Source organism: Heptranchias perlo, chromosome 34 (assembly GCF_035084215.1).
Source record: "Heptranchias perlo isolate sHepPer1 chromosome 34, sHepPer1.hap1, whole genome shotgun sequence".
Classification (NCBI taxonomy): Eukaryota; Metazoa; Chordata; class Chondrichthyes; order Hexanchiformes; family Hexanchidae; genus Heptranchias; species Heptranchias perlo.
The window spans coordinates 15459285-15478793 of NC_090358.1; the positions used below are offsets into that span (position 1 = coordinate 15459285).

Genomic DNA, 19509 nt, shown 5'->3' on the forward strand with positions numbered 1-19509 from the left:
GCCAACTTTATTGCTGCAGATCTATTAACTTAACAGAGCCAAAAGCATACCACCAAATGGTCTTCCTACATTCTAGGCACAATTTTCAGCAGTCCTTGCTCGAGCTTTAAGTGAATGTTTGATGACAAAGAGCAAATTTCCACGGAAAAAATAATAAGCTGACTGCAACTATATTATTACAAGTGGTATCGCCAGATACCACTTTGCAATGGTCAAAAATAAAATTGTACTGCAAATATAAGCATACAGAATTTTAACTGAATGCACAATGACTTTGATTGCAACTTTGTCTACTGATGTACATCTGCTTATATCTCTATTCACACATCTAGATCTTCTACATGGTGATCACAAAACAGCAAGAAAAAAAGAACTTAAACAAGCATTAAGTTACAAGCTATATGATAACACGTGATGAATGTATTCAAGCACATCCTGTACAGGCTTGACTCATGCCAGCTAATGGAAACTTTGTTCAGACTTTTACCTTGATGACTAATACTTGCCTCATTCTGCTGTTAACAACCCAACTTTACTATGAGTGTTTTATCACCTGGGTGCACATTCTCTTTGTACAGACTTAAGCACTGTGTCAGGAAGAAGGGGCTACTTTTGCTATGCTCGAGTTTTAATTTACAGAGTTCCATCAAGTTTCACTGCAATTTCAAAGAGCTTCTTTAGAACCCCACCACCAGGGTACAGTGGTGTAGTGGTTATGTTACTGGATGAGTAATCCAAGGCCTGGGCTAATAATCCAGGGAACACGAATTCAAATCCCATCACGGCAGTTTGAGAATTTGAATTCAGTTTAAAAAAAAGTTGGTATCAGTAAAAGTGACCATGAAGCTGTCGATTGTTGTAAATACCCAAATGGTTCACTAAAGGAAAGGAAACGAACCATCCTTACTCAGTCTGACCTCCATGTGACTGCAGGTCCATGCCAATGGGGTTGACTCTTAACTGCCTTCTGAAATGGCCTAGCAAGCCACTTAATCAGGGTAACCATGGATGGGCAATAAATGCCAGCCTTGCCAGTAATACCCACAACCCCAGAATGAATTTTGAAAAACTATAAACAGGCAGTTTTACCACAGATATGTACGAGACTATTATTGCATTTCAGGATATCTTTCTAATAATTTGAGGGCCCTCAAATTCAATATTAGTTAATATTTTTATAACCAACTCAAAAACATTAATTTATTCACTAGGTACATTACTACGAGAAGGGACTGGCACAGGCACTTTTTCCACCCACCAAAATCGTAGGAGTGCACATACCAAACTCACCGTGCCCATTTTTCACTCTTGCGCTGTCCATGTTTTCAACACAAATCTAAGTATTTTTGCACAGAGAACATTTAAAGTCCAAACTTCATTTTTTGTTCAATTACAATACAACAGTGACTACACTTCATTGGATGTAAAGTGCGTTGGAATGTCCTTTCTTTTTTTTGTTTCTTTCTTCTTCTCAATTGTGAATTTTGTGTGCTAAGTGAGGGATGAGTGTTAGGGAATCGAAGATCTTGCAGCAGCATCAAAAGATAGCACAGATTACAAAGTATTCAAAAGAAAATTGAACTGCCATGGTTGCAGGCAACTTGGGAGCCAGTGTGCTGCACTAGAGTGAAAATGCACAGATTCAGAATATCATTCCTCACACTACAGTTCCTGATCTCATCAACATTAGTGGGAGGTCCTGGGGAGATTCTAAGACTTCAGCCACTTCTCCCACCTCCAAAAAAAATATACACCCCTCTCAATTCTTGCATGTGCAGTTGTTTAAAAGTCATGAACTGCACCTTAATTTCTGTTTGCTAGATCTATACCAATATCTGGCAAAGGCCCATATAGACTAATTAACAAGAAATTACTTTGTTCAGCCTACCTAAGGGCAGGAAAAAAGTGACCTCTGTAGCATCACAGACATTAATACGAGTGGAAATGCTGCCTCTCGTAGCAAAATTTCGACTGGGAATGAAGCACATGAGAGCGATGCTTTTTTATAGGCTGAGAACAGGTCACCATCCCATCTTCTCAGCTTAGGATAGTGCAAGATGTGGAAAGATTCACTATTTGTTCCTGAGTTCTGAAAGTGGAAATAAAATTATTTTTAAATTATCTATCTCGTTCTCATCATAGATACTGACACTAGCAGCAAGCATATAAATAAAATGTGGGAATTAGAAAGAATCAATGCCTTACCAAGAGATTACACCTAAAATATTAATCTACCTTTTCCCCTTTCAGATGCTGATAGACCCACTGTATATTTCCAAAATTTTCGGTTTCTAACATCTTTTCCATAACCGACATTAGTGTCATCAAGAAAAGTTAAAATTATAAAAGCCGAAGTATACTTTTAGCACTTTATTGTAATAAGAGCTAAAGCAGTAGTTGGATTTGCTGACAAACAGCATTTGTTGATAGTTTACTTAAAAAAATTATTGAAAGCACACATTGGGGCTGCATTTATCTGGATATGGTCCAAGTGTCCCATAATCCTTTCTAAACCCAAACTCGAATATCCAAATACATACATTAGGAAGTCGGATTCTTCTGCTGAGAAGTGCAGACTGTCAGAAACAAATTATTTCTGCACGCCCACAGCAAGTAAACTTACTTTTAAATAGTACACTTCCCTAATTATAAACCTCAACCTTATGTGCACCTCTTGCAGTGATACTTCCAGCTCAGAATCAAACACTGTACCACTGTCACCCCTCAAGGAGACTGTCAAATCAATTCATAGTTCAGACTTGAAACTGGATTTAGGTTGCACGCAGAGATGTTCCCAACTTGAGGAAAATATTTTCTTCTTGCTACGTTTGAAGCCTGATTCTCAAGAGATAAAGAGAGTTGCACATTCTACCACTGAGTTCACAAGCAACCAATGGACACCCCTTCCAATTTAATTCCCCTGCTCTCTGGGAAGATGCCTACTAGCTCACTGCCTAGTGTAGCCAAAATTGTGAAATCAGCAGAGTGGTTCTTGATCTTTCACAGTGCCATCAGAGACAATTTATGTTCATTCCACATTTAATCTTGGAAGAGACAACCCAAACTAATATAGTAAGAAAATCAGAAATGGTGGAAATATACAGCGGATCCAGCAGCATCTGGAAAATAAGTTAGGTTCTTAATAGGACTTAACAAAACAAATGGGGGGGGCGGGGGGGGGGGGGAGAAGAAGAAAGAGTGGAACAAACAGGTAGAAGTCATGAATTCAGGAAACTGACTCCTATCACAGAGTAGTTAGTGAATTGAATGGCCAGCAAACCAGTATTTTTAAAAATCTGGGAAGAGGTGAAAACTGGTGGATATACTATATTAAGATCTCAGTGAGGTAATGAAAAGGCATTAAAGAAAAAAAGGACATGAAAATAACCAAGTAAGGTGGTAAAAAGGCATGGGAAAGAGACAAAATAGAAACAAAAATATTGAGGGGGGGTGGGGGAAAGAGAAATCAGAGAGAACAATGGAAACACTCAGAAGTCCATCTGCATCTGAAGAGAAAAGGCAGGCTAACACCCAGGTGTAGACATCACCCCCCACCTCCCAAAACAGAGCCAGTTCCAATGAATAGTAGTTTTAAATTTTGTTTAGTTCTTTTTACATCTTTTCACAAAATGTTACTGTGCATTTTCAGGTCATGGTATGCTACATGCTACATTACAGTTTAAATGGTACTTTCAAATGTATTCATTGAGGATCTTATACAATTATGCATGATTGAGAAGATTGCTCAACAGACCTGGAATCACCCTACTCAGAAGGTTTAAGGCACACTGTGCATTAGTTTGAGATAATAGCAAGTACTTGTAGAAGTTGAAGTGGGGGGGGGGGGGAAAGAAGAGAGCTGTGGAGTGCAAGACCCCATTCAGCAGTCAACCTGGCAACAGGGTTTGGGGTGAGTTAGTGGTAAGCTTACGGGAAGAAGGTCCATATTTCCTGTTTGTCAAAACCTGGGAAATGCATGACTTGGTCTGATTGACAAAAGTGCTTCTTCTATGTTTGCTATGGGTGGCACTGAGTTGCGCAGTCAGCAAAGTATGCATGGAATTGATAAGACCAATTACAGCTCATACAGCAGTTCCACCAATACTCAACTATCAAGATTAGGTAGAATCTCTAATTTGTGCAGTGAGAGGTATGTGCAGTGAAGGATTCTGAACTGGCCGCCTCATTGTGCTGCAGCCTGAGCTCACAAGGATCAGCCACAAATTTTCCCTTCACATTGTCCTGAGCGTGGACAGCCCAGGTGATGCTCCCAGGAGCTATGCAGGTTCTCTTACTTTTAGGGGTCTTCCCTTTTTGTATTTAGTGTATTTTTAGTATATGGAGGAATTTTGCATGATATGGGGGTTTTGCATTTTTTTGCATGGGGACTCATAACATACATGCAGCCCACTCATTGTTTCTGATACGTGTATTTGGTCCTTAGCTCCAAATCAGTTGAACATTTATCTAATATATCTCCAATGAATTGAATGTCGCAGTGAAGTGGTGGGGGGGGGGGGAAGGAGTTAAGTCTTTCTGGATGGATGAACCAAGAAGGGCCAAATGGCTCCCCTCATTTAGCTACATAATCCTCGCAAGATTACAAGATTATGTACAAACAGGGATGATCAAAAACTGGATAAAGCATAACGCTGCTGCACCCATATTGGAAATGTCAACCCAAGGAAGCCAAGAACGATAACAAATGATGCAAGGTTAAATAGATATTAGTTTTGCTCTATTTATTACGGGTGGGGCAGGGGACTTGGGGAAAAAAGTTCATCATAATGTGTGGAGGCAACTGGTTTAAACTCAGAATGGTCTTTTTTGTTCTATGCTTCATGTTCTGATATGAAGTGAGGCTAGAAAATGTCACACAAAGCTTGTCTCAGCATCCTTGCAGTATTCATTAACACGAGAAACTCCCACAGGACTCTACTGTTAAAGACATAATATGCTTTCATTGCTACAAAATGTGGTGTAACACATCAAGGGCATTAGTAGCAGAGTTAAAACTTTAGTGTAGCTGCAACTACATAGCTTACTGCAGTGAAAATGATTCATATGAATGAAACATCTGAATACATCCTGTGCTTTAAAGTTTGAAGCATACAGTACAAAGGATATAATGGGCAAAAAGAAAAAGGGGAGGATTTTAATCCAAAACACAGTCAACATGCTATGAGAATGAATACCTCAAATTCAAAGAGTCTACGCTTTGCAAAGGTTATGCTCTTAATGTGTTGAAGAGGTGGCATCTGGGGACTGGCTGGTGTCCTAGGTCAGGCTGATCTACTGAAAGTCTCCTCCCTACTGACTGTAGGTCCTATGTGAAATGACTTTACACAATCTCAACTTAGAACATAGTGGATAAAGACTGCACGGTATTTTGCAGTCTCACTCAGTATTATCACAAAAATAGGTTACGTGAGATAGATAAGGATTGAAGAACTGGGAAAATGTGTATAAAATACATAGGCAAAGTGTTAGGAAGTATTTTTTTCATAGAGGGTCATAGCCCTTTGAGATTGCTTGAGAATCCATGCTGGCCAGGATCTGAAAGGTTTTCCCTCTACTTGCAGCTTTCATTTCCCCTGCTTAAGCAGGATACCTACGAAATATACGATGGGATTGTAGCTGCACTGTACTTTGTGAGTTATCCTCTGCACAGCAAATAGGGCCGTGCTACTTATGTAACAGCAGATCTTGCTGACACAGAACCACTCTCATCTAATTTGGATCTCTGTGATATTGTGAGAACCAGCCATTTCAGTGCAGTGAATGTGTATGAGCCTCTCAGATAACCTTGGCCTTCACCAAATATTCTTCCTAAGCTCCCAAACCCTGCCCATCTACAATGGAGATTTTAATAGCTGCCACACCACTTGGGAATACATAAGAGTCAGATCAAAATGGAGTTAACCTTTTGGACTGGGCCTTGCTCCATGACCTTCACCTCATCCATGACCCAAAACAACAGGGTAGTTTTCATTCTACCAGATGGAAGCAAGACAGCTCTCCAGATCTCACCTGGATCACTAGCACAGGCTAGTGATCCAGGTGAGATCTGGAGAGCTGTCTTGTTATACTCTTCAAGTTATACGCAGGGTATAGAAAAAAACTTTCCACATGGCCAATATTGTCCAATCCTTAATAATGTTGGGGTAACCATACCTATTGTGAGCACCAATAAAAACCTTTGCTAGAACTATCAAAGCAAATTGGCCCAGTTTTACAAATTCTTCGACTGAAGAAGCTTACATATGGTTCACGAGTCACTTACAAAGCTGCCACCATGTCAATTCCGAGATGTTGTTATAAAATCATGCCCTGCCGAGAGGAGGAGTGAGCAGAACTCAAACAATAAAATGAAAGAGGCAATCCAGACATTGCCATACATCTTTTGGACAACTTGAACGCTTGTAGAAGAGCAATATGGGAGCAGCTACTGCGGAACTAAACATGTCAAGGTGTAGCTGGAAAGCCTGGGTTTGAATCAGAGAACTTGAGGCTCAGAATCTTCCAGCACAGCTCCATCACCCAGTCTCTCCAAACAGCATTAGTACCCAACACAGATGAAATAGAAAGGGTGTCCAAAACACCGATAACAGGTAAAGCTTGCTGGCTTCATAAAGAACCTGCGAAAAATTAGCACACGCTGGCGAGCCATCTTTCTGTCTAATCATCCAGGAAAATGTCACCTGATATCTGGTGTGGAACAAAGGTAATAGCCATGCAAAAACCAGAGAAAGATCATCGACTTACAACAAGTTACCACTCCAACTCTTTGCTATGCCGCGTATACAAATTACTTGAAAGGCTTACACTTCAAAGAATTGCCCTCACCATTCATGATATCCCAAGTGCAGATCAAGCAGATTTCAGACCAAACCACACAATCTGTGATCAAATGCTGGTATTCACCACCTACATCAAGAATGGCTTCCAGACCAAGCAAATGGCAAGTGCAGTATTCCTAGATCTTATGCTGCATATGGCAAAATCTGGCACAGGCCTACTGTACAAATGGTCAGTGGTCCTACCAGGTCCACGTCAGGATGGTGTGTGACTTGCACGTTCCCCTCCAAGTCACACACCATCCTGACTTGGAAATATATCGCCGTTCCTTCATTGTCGCTGGGTCAAAATCCTGGAACTCCCTTCCTAACAGCACTGTGGGAGAACCGTCACCACACGGACTGCAGCGGTTCAAGAAGGCGGCTCACCACCACCTTCTTCTCAAGGGCAATTAGGGATGGGCAATAAATGCCGGCCTTGCCAGCGACGCCCACATCCCGTGAACGAATAAAAAAAATAAAAAAAATGGGTTGTCACAGTCGTGAAACTAAGGCCACCGGTTCCAATTTTCACTTGGACATAAAAAACAGCTCACAAAGGTCCCAAAACAACAGTCTACCTCAGGGCTCAGTTCTAGAACAGAGTTTTCAACCTCTTCATAAACAACTTTTCCAATACCACTGCCAGGCATTTTATTTAAGCAGATGACATTTGTCTGGCAGTGCAGGACCAGGATTTCAGTCATCAAGAAGTCATCGTGAATGCTGACATGAGAAACTTAAACCAAGTGCCAAAAAGACAGTTTCCAGCTTTTTCCACCTAAAGAAAAGGGCAACAAACAGCTCACCACCTTCCTGAATAGACACGGACTGGACCTTAACCCAAAGCCTGTATATCTAGCTGTTACACTGGACTGCACCATGACTTTCAAGGAACACCTCACCAAGACCTCACTGAAAATAAAGACAAGAAACAACTTGACCAGCAAAACAGTTGGTACAACCAGAGGTGCCAATACGCAGACAATAAGAAAGTCTGGGCTTGCCTCGTGTTATTCTGTAGCATAGTAATGCTCCCTGATGTGGCTCAGCTCTTCTCACACAGGACTAATAGACACTTAGCTGAATGAAACCACGCATATAATAATAGGTACTATGAGACCTGGCTATCAGTTCTGTCCAACATCACCCCTTCTGACATCAAACAACAGGTCGCCTTTCAGAATCTGCTCTTTACTATGCAAGACATGACAAGTATATCCCTGTTTAAAGTTGTGTTTAAACCACCGGGCAAGTGCCTTAGCTCAAGGCACCCCGTTTGGACAATTCTTCTAAGGAACTTAGATGTCACCTCCAGATGACATATTAGGTGGGAAGAATAAGCTTCAAACATAACCAATGTCTATTTAGCGACAGGTCCAACAATCTCGCTCCCTGGTTTTAACCTTCCACGGCATCTGTGGGTAAAGCTCAATTGCTTCAGATGTAAAATGATCAGATGTGGTGCAAATGACTACGTGAAGCCTTTGTGACTCCCCTCTTTGCCACAGTGACCAGTTAGAAGATGCAGATCACATACTTGTACACTGCATCCATTGGCAAGGGCTACCTGGTTCCCTAATGGACTTGCACTCATTCTCAGCTAAGTATCACTGTATGAAAAATAAAGCAGGTTAGATTAGTATAAGCAATGAAAAAGTGTTTTTTTGGCAGCGCTCGCATTTTCTAAATGAAGTAGAACTGTATTAATAATAGAAGCACCAGCAAAAGTTATCAGACCTCAACAGTAACCAAACTGAACCAAGGTGAAGTGAGAAGGACGAGAGAGATAAATGAGAAATTGACGCATAATAAATAAGAGAAGGGAGCATTCAATGGAATGCAAGGCATCCTGTCAGACACTATTTGCTTTTGAGCTTGTTGCTGCAGAAAGGACACAATTTTTGTCCTGAGCAGCTACCCAAAGAAAACTGCTATGGATTCTTTCATCTTTAAAGTTTGGTGAAATGGCACCAGTACCATCTACACATTTAACTCAACTGGTGCTTCTCGATTAAATTGAATGCTCCTTTCTACTATTTTTTTTAAAAAAGCAAATGGAGTTTAAGCGAAATATTATTCTTGCTACCCTGGCAGAGCTGCAGTTTTTAATGCAAGCAAGGTAGAGCAGATTGCAGCTGTGCATTCCTTCCGTTCTCAACCACCTGGTTTCATTTGCTAGGCAACATGCTAGGACAACGACTAAAATATTGGTGCTCCCCATTCAGAACTGTCACTCCAGCTGATCTGGAGAGAGGTTCCAACCAGCTGGGGTACGTCTGTGCAAGAAAAACTATTCAAAGAAAGACATACTTCTTAACCCTGCAGGTTCCTCTCTTCCTTCAAATTACCTCCCTGTGGATAAAGGATCAAGATGTAGGTAAAACAGAAATGCACAGTTACAATCTCAGCACACTCACATTGACATTATACAACTTCTTAGGTCTGCCCTCTCAGGTAGACGTAAAAGATCTCATGGCACTATTTCAAAGAAGAGCAGGGGAGTGCTCCCTGGTGTCCTGGCCAATATTTATCCCTCAACCAACATCACCAAAACAGATGATCTGGTCATTATCACATTGCTGTTTGTGGAAGCTTGCTGTGTGCAAATTGGCTGCCACGTTTCCTACATTACAACAGTGAATACACATCAAAAGTAATGGGCAGGTGGAAGGAGTGTAAGTGGGAGAGCATTTTGATGGTAGCGATGATAATTCAGTTAAATTTAGCATAATTATGGAAAAGGACAAAGATAAAACAGGAGTAAAAGTTCTAAAAGTAAAAACTGGGGAAAGCTGATTTTACTAAGCAGAGAAGTGATTCAGCAAAAGTGGACTGAAAACAGCTACGTGAAGGTAAATCAGTGTCAGAGCAGCGGGAGGCATTCAAAGGGGCGATTCAAGGGATTCAGAATAAACATGTTCCAACAAAAAGGGTGGGACTGCCAAATCTAGAGCCCCCGGATGACAAGGAGCACATATTGTAAGATAAAGCAAAAAAAGGAAACTTATAGAATCATAGAAAGGTTACAGCTTGGAAGAAGGCCACTCTGCCCATAAAGTCCATGCTGGTTCTATGCAAGAGCAATCCAGCTGGTCCCACTCCCCCACGCTATCCCCGTAGCCCTGCAAATGTTTTCCTTTCAAGTACTTATCCAGTTCCCTTTTGAAAGCAGTGATTGAATCTGCCTCCACCACCCACCCTGGCAGTGCATTCCAGATCACAACCACTCACTGTGTTAAAAAAGTTTTTCCTCATATCACCGTTGGTTCTTTTGCCAATCACCTTAAATCTATGTCCACTGGTTCTTGACCCTTCCGCCAACGGGAACAGTTTCTCTCGATCTACTCTGTATAGACCCTTCATGATTTTTGAATACCTCTATCAAATCTCCTCACAACCTTCACTGTTCCAAGGAGAACAACCCCAGCTTCTTCAGTCTAACTATGTAACTGAAGTCCTTCATCCCTGGAATCATTCCAGTAAATCTCTTCTACACCCTCTCTAAGGCCTTCACATCTTTACTAAAGTGCAGGGCCCAGAACTGGACACAATACTCCAGTTGTGGCCGAACCAGTGTTTTATAAAGGTTCATCATGATTTCCTTGCTTTTGTATTCTACGCCCCAATTTATAAAACCCGGGATCCCATATGTTTTTTAGCTGCTTTCTCAACCTGCCCTGCCACCTTCAACGATTTGTGTACATATACCCCCTGTACCCCTTTTAGAATTGTACCCTCTGGTTTATATTGCCTCTCCTCATCCTTCCTACCAAAATGTATCACCTCGCATTTTTCTGTGTTAAATTTCATCTGCCTCGTGTCCGCCCATGCCACCAGCCTGTCTATATCCTCTTGAAGTCTATCACTATCCTCCTCACTGTTCACTACACTTCCAAGTTTTGTGTCATCTGCAAATTTGGAAATTGTGCCCTGTACACCCAAGTCCAAGTCATTAATATATATCAAGAAAAGCAGTGGCCCTAGTACCAATCTCTGGGAAACATCATTGTACACCTCCCTCCACTACAAAAAAACAACCGTTCACCACTACACTCTGTTTCTCTTTACTTAGCCAATTCTGTATCCATGCTGCTACTGCCCCTTTTATTCCATGGGCTTCAATCTTGATGACAAATCTATTATGCGGCACTTTATCAAACGCCTTTTGAAAGTCCATGCACACCAACTGCATTGCTCTCATCAACCCTCTCTGTTACCTCATCAAAAAAATCAAGTTAGTTAAACACGATTTGCCTTTAACAAATCCGTGCTGGCTTTCCCTAATCAATCCACACTTGTCTAAGTGACTGCTAATTCAGTCTCGGATTATCGTTTCTAAAAGTTTCCCTACCACGGAGGTTAAACTGACTGGCCTGTAGTTGCTGGGTTTATCCTTACATCCTTTTTTGAACAAGGGTGTAACATTCACAATTCTCCAGTCCTCTGGCACCACCCCCTTAGCTAAGGGCATTTGGAAGACTATGGCCAGTACATCCGCAATTTCTACCCTTACTTCCCTCAGCAACCTGGAAAGACTGGGTGACTTATCTACCTTAAGTAAAGCCAGCCTTTCCAGTACCTCCTCTATCAATTTTTAGACCATCCAGTATCTCAATGACATCTTCCTTTACTGAGACTCCGGCAGCATATTCTTCCTTGGTAAAGACAAATGCAAAGTACTTATTTAGTACCACGGCCATGTCCTCTGCCTCCATGAGTAGATCTCCTTTTTGGTCCCGAATCGGCCCCAGCCTTCCTCTTACTACCCTTTTACTGTTTATATGCCTATAGAAGACTTTTGGATTCCCTTTTATGTTGGCCACCAGTCTAGTCTCATATTCTCTCTTTGCCCTTCTTACCTCCTTTTGCACTTCCCCTCTGAACTTTCTATATTCAGCCTGGTTCTCTCTTGTGTTATCAACCTGACATCTGTCCTTCACCCCTTTTTTCTGCTTCATCTTACTCTCTCTCTTTTTTTTCATCCAGGGAGCTCTGGCTTTAGTTGCCCGACCTTTCTCCCTCGTGGGAATGTACCGAGACTGTACCTGAACCATCTCCTCCTTAAAGGCCGCCCATTGTTTAATTACAGTTTTGCCTGCCATTCTTTGATTCCAATTTACCTGGGTCAGATCTGTTCTCATCCCACTGAAATTGGCTGTCCTCCAAATGAGTATTTTTACTTTAGAGAGGTCCATGTTCTTTTCTATAGCTATTCTAACCTTATGATACTATGATCACTTTCCCTAAATGTTCCCCCACTGACACTTGCTCCACTTGGCCCGCCTCATTCCCCAAACCAAATCCAGCAATACCTCCTTCCTCGGTGGGCTGGATACGTACTAGTCAAGAAAGTTCTCCTGAACACACTTCAAAAATTCCTCCCCCTCTTTGCCCCTTATATTACTATCCCAGTCCATATTAGGATAGTTGAAGTCCCCCGTTATCACTACTCTATGGCTTTTGCACCTCTCTGCAATATCCCTGCAAATTTGCTCCTCCAAATCCTTCCCACTAGTTGGTGGCCTATAGAATACACCCAGTAGTGTAATGGCACCTCTTTTGTTTCTTAACTCTAACCAAATAGATTCTGATCTTGACCCGTCCAGCAATGCAATATTCTCCTTAATCAATACGACTACCCCCTCCTTTCTTTCCTTCCCTATCTTTCCTGAATACCTTGTATCCAGGAATATTTAGTACCCAATCCTGCCCCTTTTTGAGCCAGGTCTCCGATATCGCCACAACATCATATTTCCATGTGGCTATTTGCGCCTGCAGCTCACCAATCTTGTTTACCACGCTTTGTGCGTTTACACACATGCACTGTAAACCAATCTTAGACTTTCTTGTATTCTTGCTTAGTCTGATCCTACCTAATATCGTACTATTTCTTATCCTAGTGCTATCTTTCTCTCCCAATCCTTTGTGCACCTTGTTTCTCCTTTACAATGCTACATCCTGGTGCCCATCCCCCACCAAATTAGTTTAAACCCCACCCCCCCAAAGCACTAGCGAACCTCCCTGCGAGGATGTTGGTCCCAGCTCCGTTGAGGTGCAACCCATCCGGCCTGTATGGGTCTCACCTCCCGCAGAACTGGTCCCAATGCCCCAGGAATCTAAAGCCCTCCCTCCTGCGCCATCTCTCCAGCCATGTATTCATTTGCTCTATCCTCCTATTTCTATACTCGCCAGCGCGTGGCACTGGGAGTAACCGGAGATTACGACCCTTGAGGTCCTGCTAGTTAACCTCTTTCCTAACTCCTTAAAATCTGCCTGCAGGACCTCATCCCTCTTTCTACCTATCTTGTTGGTACTGATATGGACCACTACCTCTGGCTGTTCACGCTCCCCCTCCAGAATGTTCGGCAACCGCTCAGTGGCATCCTTGACATCCAGGGAGACAACATACCATCCTGGAATCACGTCTACGGCTGCAGAAACTCCTGTCTGTTCCCCTAACTTAGAATTGCCTTTCATTATTGCTCTCCTGACCCTTTCCTCCCCCGTCCTGTACAGCTGAGCCACCCATGGTGCTATGGTCTTGGCTCTGGCTGCACTCCCCAGAGGAACCCTCTCCCTCGCCACTGTTTAGAGAGTGAGATGTTCTCAGGGAACTCCTGCACTACCTGCCTGGTCCTCCTCGTCTGTCTGGCTGGCAGTCATCCAGTCCCTCTCTGCCTGTACTCTCAAGCTGTGGTGTGACCACCTCCTGAAATGTGCTACCCACGTAGATCTCAGCCTTGCGGATGCACTGCAGTGTCGCCAGCTGTTGCTCAAGCTCCGAAACCCGGAGCTTGAGCTCCTCCAGCTGACGATACTTCCTGCACCTGTGGTTGTCCAGGACATGGGCAGCGTCCTGGAGTTCCCAAATGGCACAAGATGTGCATTCGATGGGTCTGAGGTTCCTTGCCATGTCTCTATTTATTATATTAACTAAACTTAATATACTTAGAAAATTTAACAAACACTCACCAGCTACTCACCAATCAACTCCTTCCCTTGTGTTGATGTCACTTAAGGTGTTTTTTCACCTCTCACCAGTGGCGCTCTGCTCTCTTTCCTCCTTTTATTGCTGATCCCGCGCTCTGCTCTCTCTCCCTCCTCCTTTTATCGCCGAACCTGCGCTCCACTCTCTCTCCTCCTTTTATCGCTGATCCTGCGCTCCGCTCTCTCTTCTCTCTCCTCCTTTTATCGTTGATCCCGCACTCTGCTCCTTAACTACAATCTCTGCATCGTCCCCCTCTTTTGTGAAGACAGACACATAGTATTCATTAAGAACCATACCCACGTCTTCCGGCTCCACACAAAGGTTACCGAGAGCTCAATACTGCAGAAAGCCTAGAGGAGTATAGAAAGTGCAGGGGTGAAATTAAAAAGGAAATTAAGAAAGCAAAGAGAAAGCATTAAAAAATACTGGCAAGTATAATTAAGGAAAACCTCAAAATGTTTTATAAATACATAAAGAGAAAGAGGGTAAACTAAGGAAAGAGTAGAGCCTATTAGAGACCAAAAAGGTAACCTTGGTGTGGAGGCGGAAGACGTGGGTATGGTTCTTAATGAATACTTTGTGTCTGTTTTCACAAAAGAGGGGGACGATGCAGAGATTGTAGTTAAGGAGGAGGAGTGTGAAATATTGGATGGGATAAACAGTGAGAGGGGAAGTATTAAGTGGTTTAGCATCTTTGAAAGTAGATAAATCGCCGGGCCCGGATGAAATGTATCCCAGGTTGTTGAAAGAAGCAAGGGAGGAAATAGCGGAGGCTCTGAGCATCATTTTCCAATCCTCCCTGACTACAGGCGTGGTGCTGGAGGATTGGAAGACTGCTAACATTGTACCGTTGTTTAAAAGGAGAGAAAAGGATAGACCTCGTAATTACAGGCCAGTCAGTCTAACCTCGGTAGTGGGCAAATTACTGGAATCAATTCTGAGAGACAGTATAAACTGTCATTTAGAAAGGCGTGGATTCATCAAGGACAGTCAACATGGATTTGTTAAGGGAAGGTTGTGTCTGACGAACTTGATTGAATTTTTTGAGGCGGTAACAAGGAGGGTCGATGAGGGTAGTGCGTTTGATGTAGTCTACATGGATTTTAGCAAGGCTTTTGACAAGGTCCCACACGGCAGGCTGGTCAAAAAAGTGAAAGCCTATGGGATCCAAGGGAAAGTGGCAAATTGCATCCAAAATTGGGTCAGTGGCAGGAAGCAAAGCGTAATTGGTCAACAAGTGTTTTTGTAACTGGAAGGCTGTTTCCAGTGGGGTTCCACAGAGCTCAGTACTAGGTCCCTTGCTTTTTGTGGTATATATTCATGATTTAGACTTAAAGGTAGGGGGCATGATAATGAAGTTTGCAGATGATACAAAAATTGGCCATACGGTTGATAGTGAGGAGGAAAGCTGTGGACTGCAGGAAGATATCAATGGACTGGTCAGGTGGGCAGAAAAATGGCAAATGGAATTCAATCCAGAGAAGTGTGAGGTAATGCATTTGGAGAGATCAAACAAGGCAAGGGAATACACAATAAATGGGGGAATACTAAGGTGTAGAGGAAGAGAGGGACCTTGGAGTGCATGTCCACAGATCCCTGAAGGTAGCAGGACAGGTAGAGAAGGTGGTTAAGGCGGCATATGGTATACTTTCCTTTATTAGCCAAGGCGTAGAATATAAGAGCAGGGAGGTTATGCTGGAACTATATGAAAGACTAGTTAGGCCACAGCTTGAGTACTACATACAGTTCTGGTCACCACATTACAGAAAACATGTGATTACACTAGAGAGGGTACAGAGAAGATTTACGAGGATGTTGCCAGGACTGGAGAATTTTAGCTACGAGGAAAGACTGGATAGGCTGAGTTTGTTTTCTTTGCAACAGAGGAGGCTGAGGGGTGATTTAATTGAGGTGTATAAAATTAGGAGGGGCCTGGAAGGACCTATTTCCCTTAGCAGAGAGGTTAATAACCAGGGGGGCGTAGATTTAAAATAATTGGTAGAAGGATTAGAGGGGAGCTGAGGAAATATTTTTTCACCTAGAGGGTGGTAGGGGTCTGGAACTCACTACCTGAAAGGGTGGTAGTGGCAAGAAACCTTCATTACATTTAAAAAGTAATTGGATATGCATGAAGTGTCATAACCTACAAGGTTACGGACCAAGTGCTGGAAAGTGGGAATAGGCTGGGTAGCTCTTTTTCAACCCACACGGACGTGATGGGCCGAATGGCCTCCTTCTGTGCCGTAAATTTTCTATGTTTCTATGTAAGTCATTGGCTGTAAAGCGCTTTGGACATCATGAGGTTGCAAAAGGCACTAAATAAATGCAAGTCTTCCTTTAACTTGTAACGATTTTTTAAAATTATATTTTGTATCTGTGGGCCCTGAAGCTGCAAGTTCAATAAGGCCTATCAAAAACAAATACCACTATGAAGGTTCACCTTCTTCATAAATGCAGTGACAATAATGTGACAATATCATATTACTACTAAACTCATTTACAACAATTTACAACAAATATTGATCAATTTTAACAAATTCTGTTACAATTTATTAAAAACACTAAGTAGAATTAGCACTGCAGTTGTATTGAGTTTGCCATGGAGGCAAACACACTGGCATAACAGTAGAGCTCATTGGTGCAAGCCATTGCCTTGCTCACAGCTTGCCTGAAATGTCCATATGGAAGCTATCATTACACAAACTGTATAAAAATAAATAAGCTTAGATTGTAACAAACTTTTCAAATTTCATCAAAAGCGGTAACTTTGTATTAATGTTCTTGTAAAGAAAGAATCTGCAAATGTATAGCGCCTTTCACATTCTCAGGATGTCCCAAAGTACTTCAGTCAACAAGATACTTTCTTTGAAGTGTAGTCACCGTTGTTTTGTATGCAAACCCAGCAGCAAGGTCCCATGAACAGCAAAAGAGTTAAATGACTTTTTAAGGAGGGAACACTGGACACTGGTAGAGCTTCCTGCTTTAAGTTTAATGTCCCACCTAAAAGATGGCACTTCCGGCAATGCAGCACTCCCTCAGTACTGCACTGAAGTGTCAGCCTAGATTACGTGCATACTAATTCTGGAGTGGGACCTAATCCCTCAACCTCCTAATTCAGAGGCAAGAGTGCTAACACTAAGCCAAGCTGGCACTTAGTTTAATTGTGAATAGAATCATCTTACTGCAAATGTGCACTACAAGTTTTAGAAACTGCTAAATATTTGATCATATGTCACAACAAACTCAAAAATATAAAGATGTGTTACTAATTTGTATGCTACAAAAAAATCCTATTAACAAAGGATTTTAAAAATAAAATTGTACATGAAATACAAAGTTGAAAATTAGCTGACGACAATTATAATGTATCTGTATGTCATCTAAAAAACATGATGTGGAGATGCCGGTGATGGACTGGGGTTGACAAATGTAAGGAATCTTACAACACCAGGTTATAGTCCAACAGTTTTATTCACCTGACGAAGGAGAAAGCCTCCGAAAGCTTGGTGATTTTCAAATAAAACTGTTGGACTATAACCTGGTGTTGTAAGATTCCTTACATCTAAAAAACACTCAGAACACCAGCTTCAGTAAAATTATTCAAAGTTGAGAGGGGATCCTGAAGCTTCAATGGATTTAGCATCACTGAAAATTCAAAACAACCCTAAATGTAATGGCGGAATGTTAAATTTATGACAGTGGCTACAATTAATCTGGATAATCCCATTTCATTCCTTTTTTGAGAATTCTACCCCTCCCCCAATTCTCTTTGAGGCACTATGTGCTAGACTCTGAAATCCATCAATGTAGCATTGTCTATGGTCAGTTGACGCACGCACAGACAAGATGACAATCAAGTTGGGAAGAGAGACTTCAAAAACTTGCTCAGAAACAGAACCACCCAATGGCCAGAACCTGCAACTACACTGTGACACTTGACATTGTACAAATGAATAGGGAACGTAGACAGCAATTTACAATGGCAAATGTTGACATAAAAGCATGACCAAAAATTGTGATAACGGAAAGTAAGGTTTGTGGACAAGAAGTGAGCATCCTATGCAAGAGTTTTAACATATATAGATTTTTAAAATAGCCATAAAAGCACATTACACTGAACCTGGGCCTATCCTTACTCAACATTACGCTTTCCAGCAGGAGTCAAGAAGTAGCAATCAGAAATTGGGACCGCTGGCTTATTTTCTTTTCCACTTACCTAGCCTGAGAACAACAAGACCAGTTCTGACTCCACCAACATTACCGTTCTGGGTGATATCAACCCACTCAGTACAAACGTGGAATTGCAAAGGTGATCCTCCTGGCTTATACAGCTCAGCAGCACACTTTAACAGCAACATAGATAAATCAAAGAATTTTTGACAAAGAAACAGAAATCCAATCTCATTAAAATTCTTAAAGCATTTGATTCAAAAACTATGGTACTTCAGCACATTTAGCAATTCAAGAGTTAAACAAGTCTGATAACAGGAACTGCTATGAATATGGTGAAATATCTGAAAGTGTGCTTTGAAGTTATAAAGCTGAACCACCAGTTTGTTTATGCAAACAAACCAGATACAAGGACAGTTCTGAGCACACCCACTTTCAAAAAGAATCCAGTTGGAGTATGAGTAACTAGCAGGTTCATGCTTGTCAGTTGCCTAGTGGCCAAATGTCGCAAATGGCGAGGGAGGGCTGAGAAGGGAGATGGTAAGCAAAGTTTCTGTGAAATTGAAATGATTCCAAGTTGATACATTTGTCAACAGAAGACTGGAACTGTCAACTCTCTGGGGTCAACAGTGTAGTCCGAGCTGTGCAGCAACTCCCAATGCATAGGACATGGACAATGCCTGCAGGACAAACAGCTAACCTTTCACACTACAAAAGAAGGTTAGCTAATTTAAATAAATTCTACTTATTCTGGGGAGTCAAAGTAGAAAGAGGCCAAAAAGTGGGAGGCTAAAAGCAACCCAATGTTGAGGCACGAAACACAAGTCTGTGGACAAATGATGGAGCGGTGCAGACCCTGACCACCTACATGACTGCAAAGTGGATATGCAGCTAGATGAGATGAGGTGATTGCGAGGAGAGCAGCAAGCTGCAACTTACAACAGAAAGTCTTACCACACTCGCGTCTTCCAAGGGCTTCACACACATTAAATCACCATAACACAAACATGATCATTCATACCTGGGATGGACTTCAGTTTGGGCATAGGACAGCCATCAATGACCTCTTGCACTTTTGTAAGGGCAGCAGTGCAATAACATCAGTCTGCTGTGTCAAGCTATTCAGTGGGAAAGAGAATGAACATGCAGGCCACACTGACCAATCCATTAGGCAGCTGTTTGATCTGTCGGCAGTACAGTAGCTGATACTACAGTTACAGCCAGCAATAAGCATAATAGTTGAGGAAAATGCTGAATTTTTGGCAATTTGCTTGCAGGTTCACTTGTTCCATATGGTAAAGTTCTGCAACTGGCACCCTGCTGACTGCTGGAAGTTGAAGCAGCTGAACCTGGTCACTGATAGATAAGTGTGTTAAAGTCTGAACATATGATCTGAAGCCCGTTGATCGCCAGCACACTTCGTGCATCTTGTATCAACGAAAGCATTAAACACTGTATTCAAAGAACTGCAAAAACAAATAAATTTGCTTCCCCCCCCCCACAATTTTTCTG

General features: G+C 42.1%; 1 protein-coding gene across 4 annotated transcripts in view; it reads right to left on the bottom strand.

The window, feature by feature from the left end:
- rnf111 (ring finger protein 111) overlaps positions 1-19509 on the bottom strand; it is a 128854-nt gene that overhangs the window by 90342 nt on the left and 19003 nt on the right. Inside the window, exon 1 of one of the 4 annotated variants that reach the window (XM_067971498.1) lies at positions 13823-13954. The exons of the other annotated variants lie outside the window; for them this stretch is intronic. The gene's annotated coding sequence lies outside the window, so the exon portion shown is untranslated. Of the gene's footprint in view, positions 1-13822; positions 13955-19509 lie in introns of those variants that run through there. 4 annotated transcript variants of the gene reach the window in all.